Here is a 13,465-nt window from a genome sequence, read left to right on the forward strand (position 1 = left end):
ACACGTCATGGCAAGCCGCCAACTTTCTGGCACCAGGACCTGGAACAATGTCGTCACATCATGCTCCGCACTGAGGGCATTAAACCGCCTCTACAAGCTCCTTATTCTGGTCCATATGAAGTGCTACGGCGCAGTGCCCACACGATGGATATCCTAGTGAACGGCAAAACCACGACTGTTGCGTTGAATCGGGTTAAACCTGCGTATGTTTTTCCTGACACCATACTAGCGGCACCTTGTCGTAGGCATCCACCTACCGCTCTTCCTGACACTGACGCCACATCTCCGGCGCCGGCTCTTCAACATCCGCCGTCCAACGCAGCACAACATCCGCCTCCTGACGCTGTTCCTCCTCCTCCGACGACCCGTTCTGGACGTCGGGTGCACTTTCCGGCGCGGTATCTCGACGCCGACGCTCCGCTTCCGCCCGGGGGGCTGATGTAGTGACGCTGCCGCAAGCTAATTCAAGCTCGCCGGTGTGTGTGTGTGTGTGTGTGTGTGTGTGTGTGTGTGTGTGTGTGTGTGTGTGTGTGTTTGTTCAGTGCAGTGCTGTGCGGTCATAATTACTGTACACGACGCCTTTGTAGTTCCGCGCCCAGCCTCTAGAGGCGCTGTGTTTTCTAGCTTTTATATACGTTCTGTTTATCATTATTATCCTTGTTTTTTTTCAGTTAATGAGTAGTTCCGTGCCTTCTGGCTTGTGTGGACAAGTACTGTTTTCTCTCCAATAACTACGGAAGTTTTCCCAGGATTAAGGATTCTTCTGTAGAGGCCGGAAGCAAATTTTATAACTCCGCTCAGTCAATGCATGCCGGGCGTCGTCAGATAGGCGCTCGCAATGAAGTTATTGTTGCTGAAGTGAAGGCCTTTTTTCTTCTGAATCACGTTAAGCAAAGGTCGGACAGCCACGAGTTTAGCTGAACCCGACAAGAGTTTACTTTTATTTCACAACCGAGCACTGTTTTTCCGAATAACAGTCTTCTTCTTACTTAACAACTGCGAACTGCTACCATGTTAAGAATATTTATTGATGAAAAGTTAGATACAATGTACATTTCTCTTTACACTGTTAACGCACTCACGGCACAGAACTGACCACCGAGGGTGTAACCAACATCAGCTGGTGATGGCGAAACTCATATACACTCAATGTTGAGAGCCCTCTAGGCGCTTTCGATATAAATGTACCATGTTACAATACGAACTAATTCAAAATAAGCGTAATTCCACCTAGAAATAGTCATTGAAGCTTTTCGACGATTGTAAGGGAAGGTAGACGAGACTAGGAAGTTAAATAGCTTTTAACTTTTTCTGATTGACAAGCAAAAGGCGTGACAGTGAATTTATGGGATATTTACACATGATAGTTGACTGGCCCCTAAGGTGGATACGCATGTTCAAGATTGCGCTGCCTATTGAAACAGATTTTATCGTTCTTTCACCGTTCGAATTCGCCGATTGTGATAAATATCATCTCTAAAGTCTGTGTTATCTCCAACGAAGATCTTTGGTTTAGCATAACAGTTTCGGCTTTTAAAGTTTGTTATCGGGGTGAGAAACGTCCTGGTTAGTATTAGTAATAATAATGTAACTTTATTTTTTTCAATAAATCGTGTTTAGTTAATTGTATCATTGCAACAGCTTTTAAGAGTCACTTAAGTGTAATGCCGGTATTTTAAGGAGAAATTGCCAGGTCGTTTTGAACAGGCTAGTTGCAGTTGTGACAGCAGAACTGTTACCTTACGCACAGACAAAATGTTTTTTTTTGCTATTTGGAATATATTGCTTGTATCCTGATCAAGTGATGTCAACATCGCCTGTATTACGAGATTGGTCTTTGAGTGATACCGGCGCGATGACAGATTGTGTGGTGAAACTGTCATAGTATTTGACAATTGTATTGCACATTAGTTATTTATTTAATTAAACAGGGCGCGCACCAACAGCTATACCAGGTGTCGGACTAAAAGCATAAGGTTTTGTTTTTTTGCGTGTGTCACATGTTACGATCTCCTCTAATGTTGCTGTTGGACTGCTTTGAATGTTAGTAATAGTCAGTTTTCATAATTTTAATAGGTGGGTCATTTGGCTTGATATGCAAGTTACTTTGGTACAGTCAGCTAATGCTGCAGGCCGTTTACAGTGGGCCGGTACTATAGTAGCTATAGTATTGTGCTTTCTGCGATGTAAGTTATTGTCCCGCGCGGCTTTAAGGACACGAAGCTGGTGAATGGTACTAGTCAGAATTTTACATATTGTCGAGCGCTATGTATGCGTGTCGATCTCGAAACTGTTTTGGAGTTATGGAAGGAACAACTTATAACACACGCAATGAAGATCCTGACTTTTATTCGGAAGGTGGCCAGGCCAACGGTAGTAAAAATTGCTTCTCCATTCCAAGATTTTACGTCTTCCCGCCATTTACGTTATTTTTGCGGCCGTGTTATAGGCCCTGTTCACTCAATTGTTTTTCTGTCACTAAAATTTTCTTACGGCTAGCAATATATTTTCACCACTTCTTTCTCTTTTCCTATTTCCTGTTTCTTCTTTCTCTTACCCCCCCCCTCCCCCCCCCCCTCCACATCACCTCTGACACACGCACACACCCCTATCATCCCCCACTCACCCCATTTTGTTCTATTCCTTTTTGGTAACGACTTGGATGTCAGACATACATTGCAGTCTTTTTTACGTGTTTCCTGTGTCCTCTCAATAGAAAGGACTGTCAGATGATTCTGGCGTCCAGCATTGTTTATTTCTCTGCCATTCGTATCTCACATGGTTGGAGAGAAAGTATACGGCTTGATGCAAAGTGATTTGTGTTCATCTGTAATTCTGTCATATTCCATTATTTATTTCAGGTTTGTTAGCCAGTGCAATGGAATATTTGACTAATAATTGAACTAGACCTTGCTTCATACTGGCAGGCATATCTTGTTCTCTTTAATTTCTCTTCCATTTGATAGAATTTGTTAAAACTTCCTACAGTTATCTCCAGATTTAATGTTGTCCAATCTCGCATTGCTCTTTGTAATGTCAGTTCTTAAATGTTCATTTGCTTCATATCTCAATCATAAAATATTTGCAAGCTATACTTCTGGAAACCCATTTCTTCGTGTAAATTTACTGAACTGCAAATCATGTTCCTTAGTAATATTCCCCTCAGAGTTTATCTGTTGATTAAAAGTTCTTTGAAGTGAGGCTTAAAAATAATTGAACACATCTTGGGAATATTATCACATTTATGTATGTTTGTTAACAGTGTACTCAGAATGATGATCAGCTGGCGATTAGTTTTTGTAAGACATACCCAGCAGATCAGAATCTGACATACAAGTGGCAATAGTAATTTGTCTTCACACAGTGACTGTTATATATGATCTGGAAGGTATCACTGCTGTCAGCTGCAATGGGACATTACGCATAATCAGTGGCAACCAGCGGAAAATGGTGTGCCTCACGGTTCCATCATGAGTGCCGTCTTGTTTGCTATTGACATTAACTTTCTTATGGCCTTTCTCTGTCCGGGCACCCCCGGCTCCTTTTTCGTTCACGAGTTTGTCATCTATTGCTGTTCTGCATGGGCTTGTCTCCTGGAGCGGCATTTTGAACATTGTCTCAATCGTCTTTACTTGTGGAGCATCGACAACGGCTTTAGCTTGCCACCGACAAAATCGTTTGTATGAATTTTTGGTGGTGCATTGAGTTTCTTCCACTACCTTTACATCTTGGGCCTGTTGCTCATCTGTTTGTTGAAACTACAAAATTACTGGGGCTTGTGCTCAGTTGGAAACTTTCTTGGTCATCCCACATGTATTATCTGTCTGCCTGCTGTGTGTGATCCGTCAGTGTCCTACATGTCCTCACTGGTACTTCCTGGGAAGTGAATCGGACCAACTGGTACTTCCTGGAAAGTGAATCGGACCAACTGGTACTTCCTGGGAAGTGAATCGGACCACACGCCTCTGTTTGTACCATTGTCCATTTGAAACATAGCTAGGGGTATTTTGTTTATGCATCTGCACATCCGTCTATCTTATGCTGTCTCAATACAAGCTACCGTCGTGGCAGCTATTTGGCCACTGGTTCCTTTTACACTAGCCTGGTTGAAAGTCTGTATGCAGAAGCTGCTGAACTACTGCTGTGTTTTTCTTCTCAGATGTGTGTGCTGTTTGTGTGTCATGCCTGGCCTCTCATCCTGTGTGTCCTCCACTGTGACTTCTTTGATTGCCAGTATGGGGTGCATGCCCCTTCTCTGTTACCTCTTGTTGTTTGCTTTTGGCTGTTGTTCTGGCAGCTTAACTTCACACTACCTGCCACTTTCCCAATGGGTGTGAACCCTTTGCCCCATGGCTTAGTGCGGCAGCTCGTGTTCACCTTGTACTTCATTTGCTTCCTAAGGGCACTATCCCAGATTCTCGCTATCGCTGTAATTTTCTTGGCCTTTGCACAGAACTTTGTAGTAGTAATTCTGCGTACACTGATGGCGTGGACTGAGCGTGGTGTCTGGTGTGCCTTCGTCATTGGCACCGATGTTTTTCGGTATCAACTTCCGGAACAGGAACACTGCTCAGTATTTACAGTGGAGCTCTTCGTCTTGTATCAGGCCAAGCAGTACATCTGGCGACACTGGGTTTTCGGTTGTCATCTGCTTCGACTCTCTGTGCCCTTCAGAGGCTCTGTATGTTGTACACTGTCCATTCCTTAGCGCAACGGATCCAGGAAAGCTTTCACTTGCTCACTTGTGATAGAACCACTGTGATGTTTATGCTAGTCCCTGGTCATGTTGGTCTGATGGGCAACGAGGCCGCTGATGCTGCTGCCAAGGCTGCAGTCCTCATACATCGGCCCGCTAGTTCTTCCATTCCATCTCTGTGTTGCCATCTGTCAGCAGGTGGTGTCATTTTGGCATTGGCACTGGTCATACCTTTATGGGAACAAGCTCTGGGGAACCTTGCTGCAGCTGCCTCCTTTACGCCGCACAGTCCTCCTTAACTCAAACAGAAAAGAAGAAGACACATAAGCTCCGGGACAAGGAGCCACTGATGTCACCAGAGGTCCCATCTCCAGCTTCGCAACCTGATTCTGACCTGTTGTTCATGGATGTTGCCCCCTCCTTTTCGGTGACAGGTGGTGACCCAGCGGCATGACTGACTTTAGCCTGTTAAACCCCCATTTGAATCATCATTCTGTGGTTATCCAATGGAATTGTAATGGATATTACCGTCACCTTCTGGAGTTGAAATCCCTTATTTCTTCTTACTCTGTAGCCTGTGTGGTTCTACAGGAATCTCATTTTACTGATCATCACTTACCGACCTACTGTGGGTTCCATGTTTTCTATCGAAATCGGGTCGGCCCCCTCCGGGTCTCTGGTGGCATTTGTACGTTGGTCCGAAGAGACAATGCTAGCACTTGGATTCATCTTCATACTACAATGGAAGCGGTTGCTGTTTAGGATCCAACTGGACTCTGAGCTCACGGTTTGCAATCTTTATCTCCCTCCTGACAGGACTTACACCTACTGCCTTAACTGCCCTTCTTCAGCAACTTCCTCCTCCTTGGGGGTTTTAATGCTCATCATCCCTTGTGGGGCAGTGCATTTCCATTTAGACGAGGTCTTCTCATAGACCAGTTTCTTGTAGACCGCAACTTGTGCCTTCTTAATGATGGCTCACCTACTCATTTTAGTGCCAGTCGTGGTACCTTTTCTGCCATTGCTCTTTCTTCTTTCTCCCTCCTCCCTTCATTTCACTGGTTGTGCCCCGACAACCTTTGTGATAGTGACCATTTCCCATTGATTCTCTCGCTTCCTTCCTGCTCCCCGATGCACAGGTTACCTCATTGGTCTTTCCAAGGCGCTGATTGGCCTCTCTATACTGCACAGGTTGTGTATTCTCCCTCTTTGTCAGGTTGGATTGATGACATCCTACATGATGTGTCTGATGCGATTGTTCACGCTGCTAGCCTTGCTGTACCACGCTCATCTGGACCATTTCGCTGCCGGCAAGTCCCACCTCAAGAGGCACCCATCCGTTACCAACCTTATTACCTTTAAAAGCCTTCGCACTTAACCAGTTACTTAATCAAACAGAGAAAAAAGATGTGTTGGGAATGCTTTGTTTCTTCCCTCAGTTCTATTGTCCCTATGTCACGATTATGGGCTACAATTCGCTCTCTCCAAGATTGCCATCGGCAGTCCACTCTCCCAGGCCTTCACCTCCCAAATGGCCTTTGCATGGACCTGTTGATTCTCACAGAACATCTTGCAACCCATTTTGCAACAGCATCAACCTCCTATCCAGCTGCTTTCCTTCACCAGAAACAGCGGACCGAAGCTTCCGCCTTATGTTTTACCGCTTGGTCAGTCAGAATCTTACAATGAACCCCTTTTACTAAATGGGAACTTCTTTACGCACTTTCTTCTTCTCATGATATGGCCCCTGGCCCAGACTCCATTCATAACCAACTGCTTCAACATCTCGGTACTCCAAAACAGCAACATCTCTGTGTGTTTAACTGTATTTGGCTCCAGGGTGACTTCCCTTCACAGTGGAGCGGGTAGCATCATGGTGCCTGTCCTTAAGCCTGGTAAGAACCCCCTGTTTGTCGAAAGCTATCGGCCACTTAGTCTGACAAGTTGTTTGCAAGTTACTTGAACAGATGGTAGCCGTTGGCTCAATTGGATCCTCGAATCTCGGGATCTGTTGTCCCCATACAAGTGTGGTTTCCAGCCAGTTCCTGTTCCGAGAAGGATGGTTGCCGATCGATCCGCAGTTCGGTAGGCTTTTTCCCAGTGCCACCATTTGATTGCAGTATTTTTCGGCCTTTGCAAGGCCTATGACACGGCTTGGTGCCATCACATCTTACTTCACTTCATCAGTGGGGTCTTCGGGGCCCACTCCTGATTTTTATCCGCCAGTTCCCGTTCCATCGGTCGTTCAGGGTTCGGGTCGGTACTGTTTTTATTTCTCCATGAACCCAGGAGAATGGCATCCCACAGGGTTCTGTATTGAGTTTACTTCTTTTCCTCATTGCTGTCTTTGGACTTGGGGCCTCTGTTGGTCCTTTGGTCGCCATTGCTCTGTATGTGGATGATTTCTCCATTTGGGTTAGTTTCTCTTCGATTGCTTCTGCAGAGTGGCAGTTCGAGGGAGCTATACGGCGTGCCTCTGCATGGACCCTCTCACACCGGTTTCAGTTATCTGCTTTAAAATCGCGGGTGGTCCACTTCTGTCGCCATACTACAATCCACGCCAATCCGGAGCTCTATCTCCATGCACAACGATTACCTGTGCTCCCACATTTTCGTTTCCTGGGTCTTCTTTTTGACAACAATTTCAATTGGCTGCCTCATCTCAGTCTTCTGAAGGTAGGATGTTTCTGTAAACTCAATGTCCTTCTCTTCCTTGCCCACACCTCTTGGAGTGCGGACCGCTCCATCTTTCTCTGCCTTTATCAGGCTTTAGTGCTGTCTCGCTTGGACTATGGTTGTCAAGTTTATGGTTCGGCTGCTCCTTCCACACTGAACCTGCTAGATCCGGTTCACCATTGTGGTATCGGTTTGGCCAGCGGTACCTTCTGTACTAGCCCTGTTGATAGTCTCCTGGTTGAAGCTGGGATCCTTCCCTTTCTGTTCGGTGGTCCCAGCTTCTGGTTTCTTATGCAATCACTGTCACTTCCTCTCCCACTCACAACCATGGGCCAACTCTTGGGAGGCTACCTCCCTGTCTAATAAACTTTGTGCGATTAAGGTGACACCAGTCCTGTGGCATTCTTCCTTCCACCTCTCCCGAAAGGCTTCAACCATCCTGTGTCGTCTCCACGTTGGCCGTACCAGGTTGACCCATGGTTTTCTTTTGTGTAATGAGCCACCCCCACTTTGTGGTTGTGGAGCCTTCCAGTCAGCAGCCCACATTTTGGTGGAATGCCCCCTTCTTTTCATTCTGCGTACTAAGTACCGACTTCCCCGCACTTTACCTTTAATGTTGGCTGACAATTCCTGGATGCTCGAACTGGTTCTCAGTTTCCTCCGTGAAAGTGGTTTTTATTCTCAGTTTTAAGGTTTTTAAACTCACTCTGGTGTTAAGGCAGATTGGTGAGAGTTGGGGTGTCTCCCACTGTAAGCTGTGTTCGGAGATTCCTGACTCCCGTCCCTTTTACTCTGTTTTTGTCACATTTTAAAATTGGTCAGTCGCCTTTTCCTCATACACACCTCTACATTCTAGCGTTTGAAAACTTTTAAATAGCAGGTGGTCTTGCTTCTACTGCCTCTAGCATAGCCGTAGGGTTGCTCTCTTGCTGACTTCTCTCATTTTGTTTTTACCATTGATGACACGACTGCACTTTTACGTTTTTTAGCCTTTTCCCTTTTATTGTTGTGACTTTTCTGAGATGTCAAACTGTCTGAATGGACCACATTTGAAACAAGGGACTGATGACCTTGCTCTTTTGGTCCCTTCAACCCCAATCAATCAACCAACCAACCAACCTACCTTTTCCCACCCATGGCAATTCACCACCTGTATTGGTGGCCCAGGTCAGGGCTTCCACTTGCAGTTCGTGTCCGTTCCCTTCTTTCTGAACTGGAGTTCTTGCCCTGGGGAGTTGTCTCTTCTGTGTACTGACTCCTTGAGCGGCCTACAAGCTATCGACAAGTGCTACCCTCGTCGTCCTTTGGTACTGACCATCCAAGAGTCCATCTGTGCCCTGGAATGGTCCAGTTGTTCAGTGGTGTTTCTCTGGACCCCAGGTCACGTCAGAATCCCAAACAATGAACTTGCTGACAGGCTGGCCAAACAGGCTATGCAGAAATCGCTTATGGAGATAGGCTTCTCTGCAACCGACCTGCATTCAGTACTATGCCACGAGGTTTTGCGGCTTTGGGAGACGAAATGGCATAACCTCAGCACGCACAACAAACTGCGTACCATTAAGGAGACTACGAATGTGTGGCAGTCCTCCTGTGGTTCACTGCTGGCTCGCTGAGCTGTGCTCCTTAGGCTGCCCTGCGATGGACTCTTCGGTTACCAGACTTGTTGCCATTAATTTTAGCTGACAACGCCTCATCGGCTAATTTAGTTTTACGTTTTATACGTGGTGGTGGATTTTATCATTCTATATAAGTTTTAGCGCATGTTCTTTGTCCCTTTGTGTTCTCCATTCTAATGCTTTTAGGGTGGATGTTTTAATGTGTCGTAGAGTGGTTGGCTTTTTCTTTTTATTCTCGTGCTTGGCCAGCCATGGTCACCTGCTCCCTTGTTTTTACCCTTTCTACCTGTTTCTTGCTGCTCTCTGTGGTTTTCTTTTCCTGTTTTGTCCATAGTAGTGTATTTGTCCTTCTGTCATTCTTCTTGTTCTTCCTTTCTGTTATTTTGCTGTATGTCTCCTTTCTTTTCTTCTTTCCGTTGTGTAATTATTTTACCAGGAACAAGGGATCAATGACCTCACAGTTTGGTCTCCCCCCCTCCTCCCTTTTAAAACCAACCAACCAGCCAATCCCTTTTTACACCTGTAATGCAGTAGTGTGTTTCTTTTGAAGTTTCTCCACAGTGACTGTATTCTATGGAGGTTCCCTTCCATTATGAACTGTTCTACTGGGTGCATATCTATCCAGTGGGTGGTCAGCTATTTGTTAAACTTGAGCCAGAGTTCCTCTACATGCTCCCACCCTGTGCTGAAAGTTTCAAGTTCCTCTTTGAGATATTACATTACTGAATTTTTTGTCTAGTTTACTGAACATATATGTCTTTCTGCTTGTTCTAGTTGCCCTTTGTACTCTGCTAAGTGTTGTTGCCACAACCGCATCATGGTCACTGATACCAGTTTCAATGCGGACTTCCATAAAGAAGTCAGGTCTGCTTGTTGCCATTAGATCTAGTATATTTCCATTATGAGTGGGGTTCCTAACTACACATTCTAGCAAGTTTTCAGAGAAGGCATTTAGTAGAGTTTCACAGGATGTCTTGTCATTACCACCACTAACAACTGTAATTTTCCCAACTGATTATTGGGTGATTAAAGTCTCCACTGATGGTTATAGTGTGATTGGAGGACTGACATACGAGGGAACAGAGGTTTTCTCTAAAGTTTTTGTTTAGATCAGGAGATGTGTCTGGTGGGCAATAGAAGGCTCAGATTACCATTTTATGCCCACCCCTGGTAGTGAGTCTTGCTCAGACAGTCTCACATGTAGCTTCAATTTCTGTCTCAGTGGATTTGACTTTCTTGCCTGTTGTGACAAATACACCACCTCCATTTCCCATTAGCTTATCCTTTCTCTATGCAACCAATTTCTCCAAAAATCTCATTGCTTTCTGTATCTAGTATTATGTGAGCTTCATTGCTTTTCATAAGTGCTTCAAACTCTGGCACTTTGTTGTGAATGCTTCAGCAGTTGCCATGAGGAATTCAATACTCTCATCTGTGTAAGGCACTTCCTTTAATCTTACACTGATACTTCTGGCTACAGCTATTGTTATCTGGATTTGATGGAGAGTCACCTAATCTAAAAATCTCTTATGTGTAGCTACCTGAGTAGCAACCTCTGACATTTAGTGCTCACATGACCTATTTAAGGGGACCCTCCAGTTTTCAATACTATGGCACAAGTCCAGGAAGTTGTAGCCTAGCCTGTCACGGAACTTTTAAATACTCTGATTCAGTCTTTCCCCTTGACCCAGAACCTAAGGGTCACGATCAGTTCTGGGGACAATGCTGCAAATTGTGAGCTTCATTGGAACTCCATGTGCAAGGCTGGTCTTCTCAACCTTCTCTGCCAGTCACTGGAAAGACCCAAGAAAGACCTAGAAGCCCAGACGACAGACAGCATTTGTTCCAACATGTGCCACAATCTCCAGTTGGTTGCACCATGCTCCCTCAATGGCTGCAGGAAAAGCCTCTTCAACATGTTGAATGAGGTCCCCAGGCATACAGACTAATGCACCTAGTGCCCTTTCCTGTCCCTTGCTGCCATTTCTCTAAAGGTTAAGATCATTTGCCCTATGTTTGAACTGCTAACAGTTAATAGACCCTATCCTTTTCTTTTGTTTGCCTTCTGTTACCACTGGACAAAAAAGGTTTCTCCAAAATGGATGAAGTGAGTCCCACTGGCTCAGTTTCAGTGAAAGACAGCACCTTGAACATATTGGTTAGAGGGTTTGGTGTAATACCATGAGTACTATCTGGTCCTTGTGCTCACTGTATAGGATGCCCAGATCTGTGATTGAACCACTGCTCTTAGTCAACTCTATGAGTAATGACAGATCCCATACTTTCTGCAGAGGAGACAAGATCCATAGAAGATGATAATACTTGAGGGACATTTGGTACTGGTGCAACAGGTGACAGCATGATTCTCAGGAGCTCGTGGAACACCCCGATTCTTAGCAGCTGCCAATCATTTGACAATAGTTGGGGTAATTTCCAGCTTCTTGTGAATGTCAATCCGCTCATCTCGTGTTAAAGAATGGCATTCAAAGTGTAGCTGCTTTTTGGATGGTTTGGTATTACAGGATAGTGAATAAATAACTTCAAACTTAGCCAGGTATTTATCTTCTATGTCTGCTGTAGTAAAAAAAGGAATTAATAAGGCAACAGAAAAACCTGAAGTAAAAGTTGCTGATTCCCTGAAACTTTTTGAAGTGAACTATAGTAGTTAGCAAACTTGGGAATAGAGTTAATTTATGATAAATGTAGATAATATATACTTCTCTTTAAGGGAAAAATAGATGTAACATATATGTATCAAAATATGTTAGAATGTCTGCTAGAGTAACTAAATCACAAACGAACATTTACTGTGAGATTATGCACAGGACAATGGTAACTTCCAAAAATTATGATAAATTCACATTTATTTGCACTGATCTAAAATGAAATTTGGAGTGATATAGTCTTTGCCAGTAAATATGAATCAAAAATGCTGGCTTGCTGCAATATAAGTTATCCACGAGCATTTGTACCGGTAACTTAAAAATATAGTATTGTAAGCATTAGAAATTTTCAAAAGTAACGTATCTCTCATGTAATCATACAATGAAACTAAAGGAAGATGGTTTTCAACAAGGACTCTTCTCAAAAATTGTAAAAGGGCACAAATAAGTGTAAGCCTATAATTTCTGACAACAGTATGAGTTTATCACGGCACCCGCGAATGTTTGTGATTTCACAGTATGTCACAATACAAACAAGTATTGATAGTGAAAGATTATGCAGAAGCAATGTGAACAGTAAAATATGTGAATCTAGAACTTCAGATTGGCACATAAATCTTGCAAACATGGTCTTGCAAAAAGGAAAATTGCAAAGTCTGCTTTTACATTTAAGGAAATGTGCGAATTGCACCGACCTTTTACTTAGCTGTTTCCATGTCCACTTCTACACTGGCCTGCTGAAGAACAACACTGCAGCATGAATTTATCTGTCAAAATCTAGAAAATTGTGCAGCACCAACAAAGCATGTCTTCTGCATGTGGCAGCTAACAATGCTTCTGGCGTTGCTGGTACCCTGTCACGCATAGAGCCTCTGGGCTCCCCTTGCTCTCACTGCTCCCCACCTGTTCTTTACCCTTCCTGTCATTCCTGACCTTGCTTATACGTATTTGTTTCCCCGTTTTCCTTTGCCATTGACTGGACTGTGTTGTTGGCGTTGTTCTTCCCTTAGTTTCTTCCACCTTGGATCCTGGGACCAATGCCATTGCTTTTTGGCCCCTCCTCAGCCAACCAATTGAGTACTGCTAGTATGTCGATTGCCACCAGGTTGAATTAAAGGAACACCGTGAAGCAATTCAGAGGTGGGCTGCTAGATTTTTACCAGTAGGTTCAGTCAACACTCGGATGTTACAGAGATGCTTCAGGAACTCGGACAGGAATCTCTGGAGGGAAGATGACTTCTTTTTGAGGAACACCAGTGAGAAAATTTAGTGAACCAGCCTTTGAAGCTGACTACACAGTGATTCTAGTGGTTCAAACCTATATTTTGTGTAACATCCATAAAGGTAAGAGAAATTAGGGCTTACACAGAGGCATATAGATAGTCTTTGTTTCCTCGCTCTATCTGTGAGTGGAACATGAAAGGAAGTCTAGTAATGGTACAAGTTACCCTCATGTTGACAGAATTGCTAAGAAATGGCCGACACCTCATTGCCATTGTCAGTGGATCCATTGGTCTTCAGTCTCATCATTTAAGCAGACGATAGCCATCAGCATGTCTTGAGTTCCCCGTAAACACCACCACCCAGTCAAATTCGATAGAATGTCATTGCCTGTCCTAGGGTTACCTGATACTTCCATCAGTTTAAATGCAATAAAATCCTACAAGAGACATCTCTCGTCTTGGTGACTTCCATTATCCTCTCTGTAGCTGTTTGTTCTTCCTTCAACATATTTTGTTTCTTACGCAGACCTCTCTGCCGATGATTTTCTTTGTGTCTAAAATATTCCTCCTAACTCCGCCATTTTGCTT

The 13,465-nt window shown here is 44.2% G+C and overlaps 1 protein-coding gene across 4 annotated transcripts in view; it reads left to right on the top strand.

The window, feature by feature from the left end:
- Positions 1 to 677: 677 nt before the first annotated feature.
- LOC126354324 (RISC-loading complex subunit tarbp2) overlaps positions 678 to 13,465 on the top strand; it is a 118,879-nt gene continuing 106,091 nt past the window's right edge. For 2 of the 4 annotated variants that reach the window (XM_050003882.1, XM_050003885.1), the window contains exon 1: positions 1,497 to 1,566. The gene's annotated coding sequence lies outside the window, so the exon portion shown is untranslated. Of the gene's footprint in view, positions 1,567 to 13,465 lie in introns of all 4 variants that reach the window. The other 2 variants (XM_050003881.1, XM_050003884.1) reach the window with 2 other exon arrangements.

This window comes from Schistocerca gregaria, chromosome 3 (assembly GCF_023897955.1).
Source record: "Schistocerca gregaria isolate iqSchGreg1 chromosome 3, iqSchGreg1.2, whole genome shotgun sequence".
Taxonomy (NCBI): domain Eukaryota; kingdom Metazoa; phylum Arthropoda; class Insecta; order Orthoptera; family Acrididae; genus Schistocerca; species Schistocerca gregaria.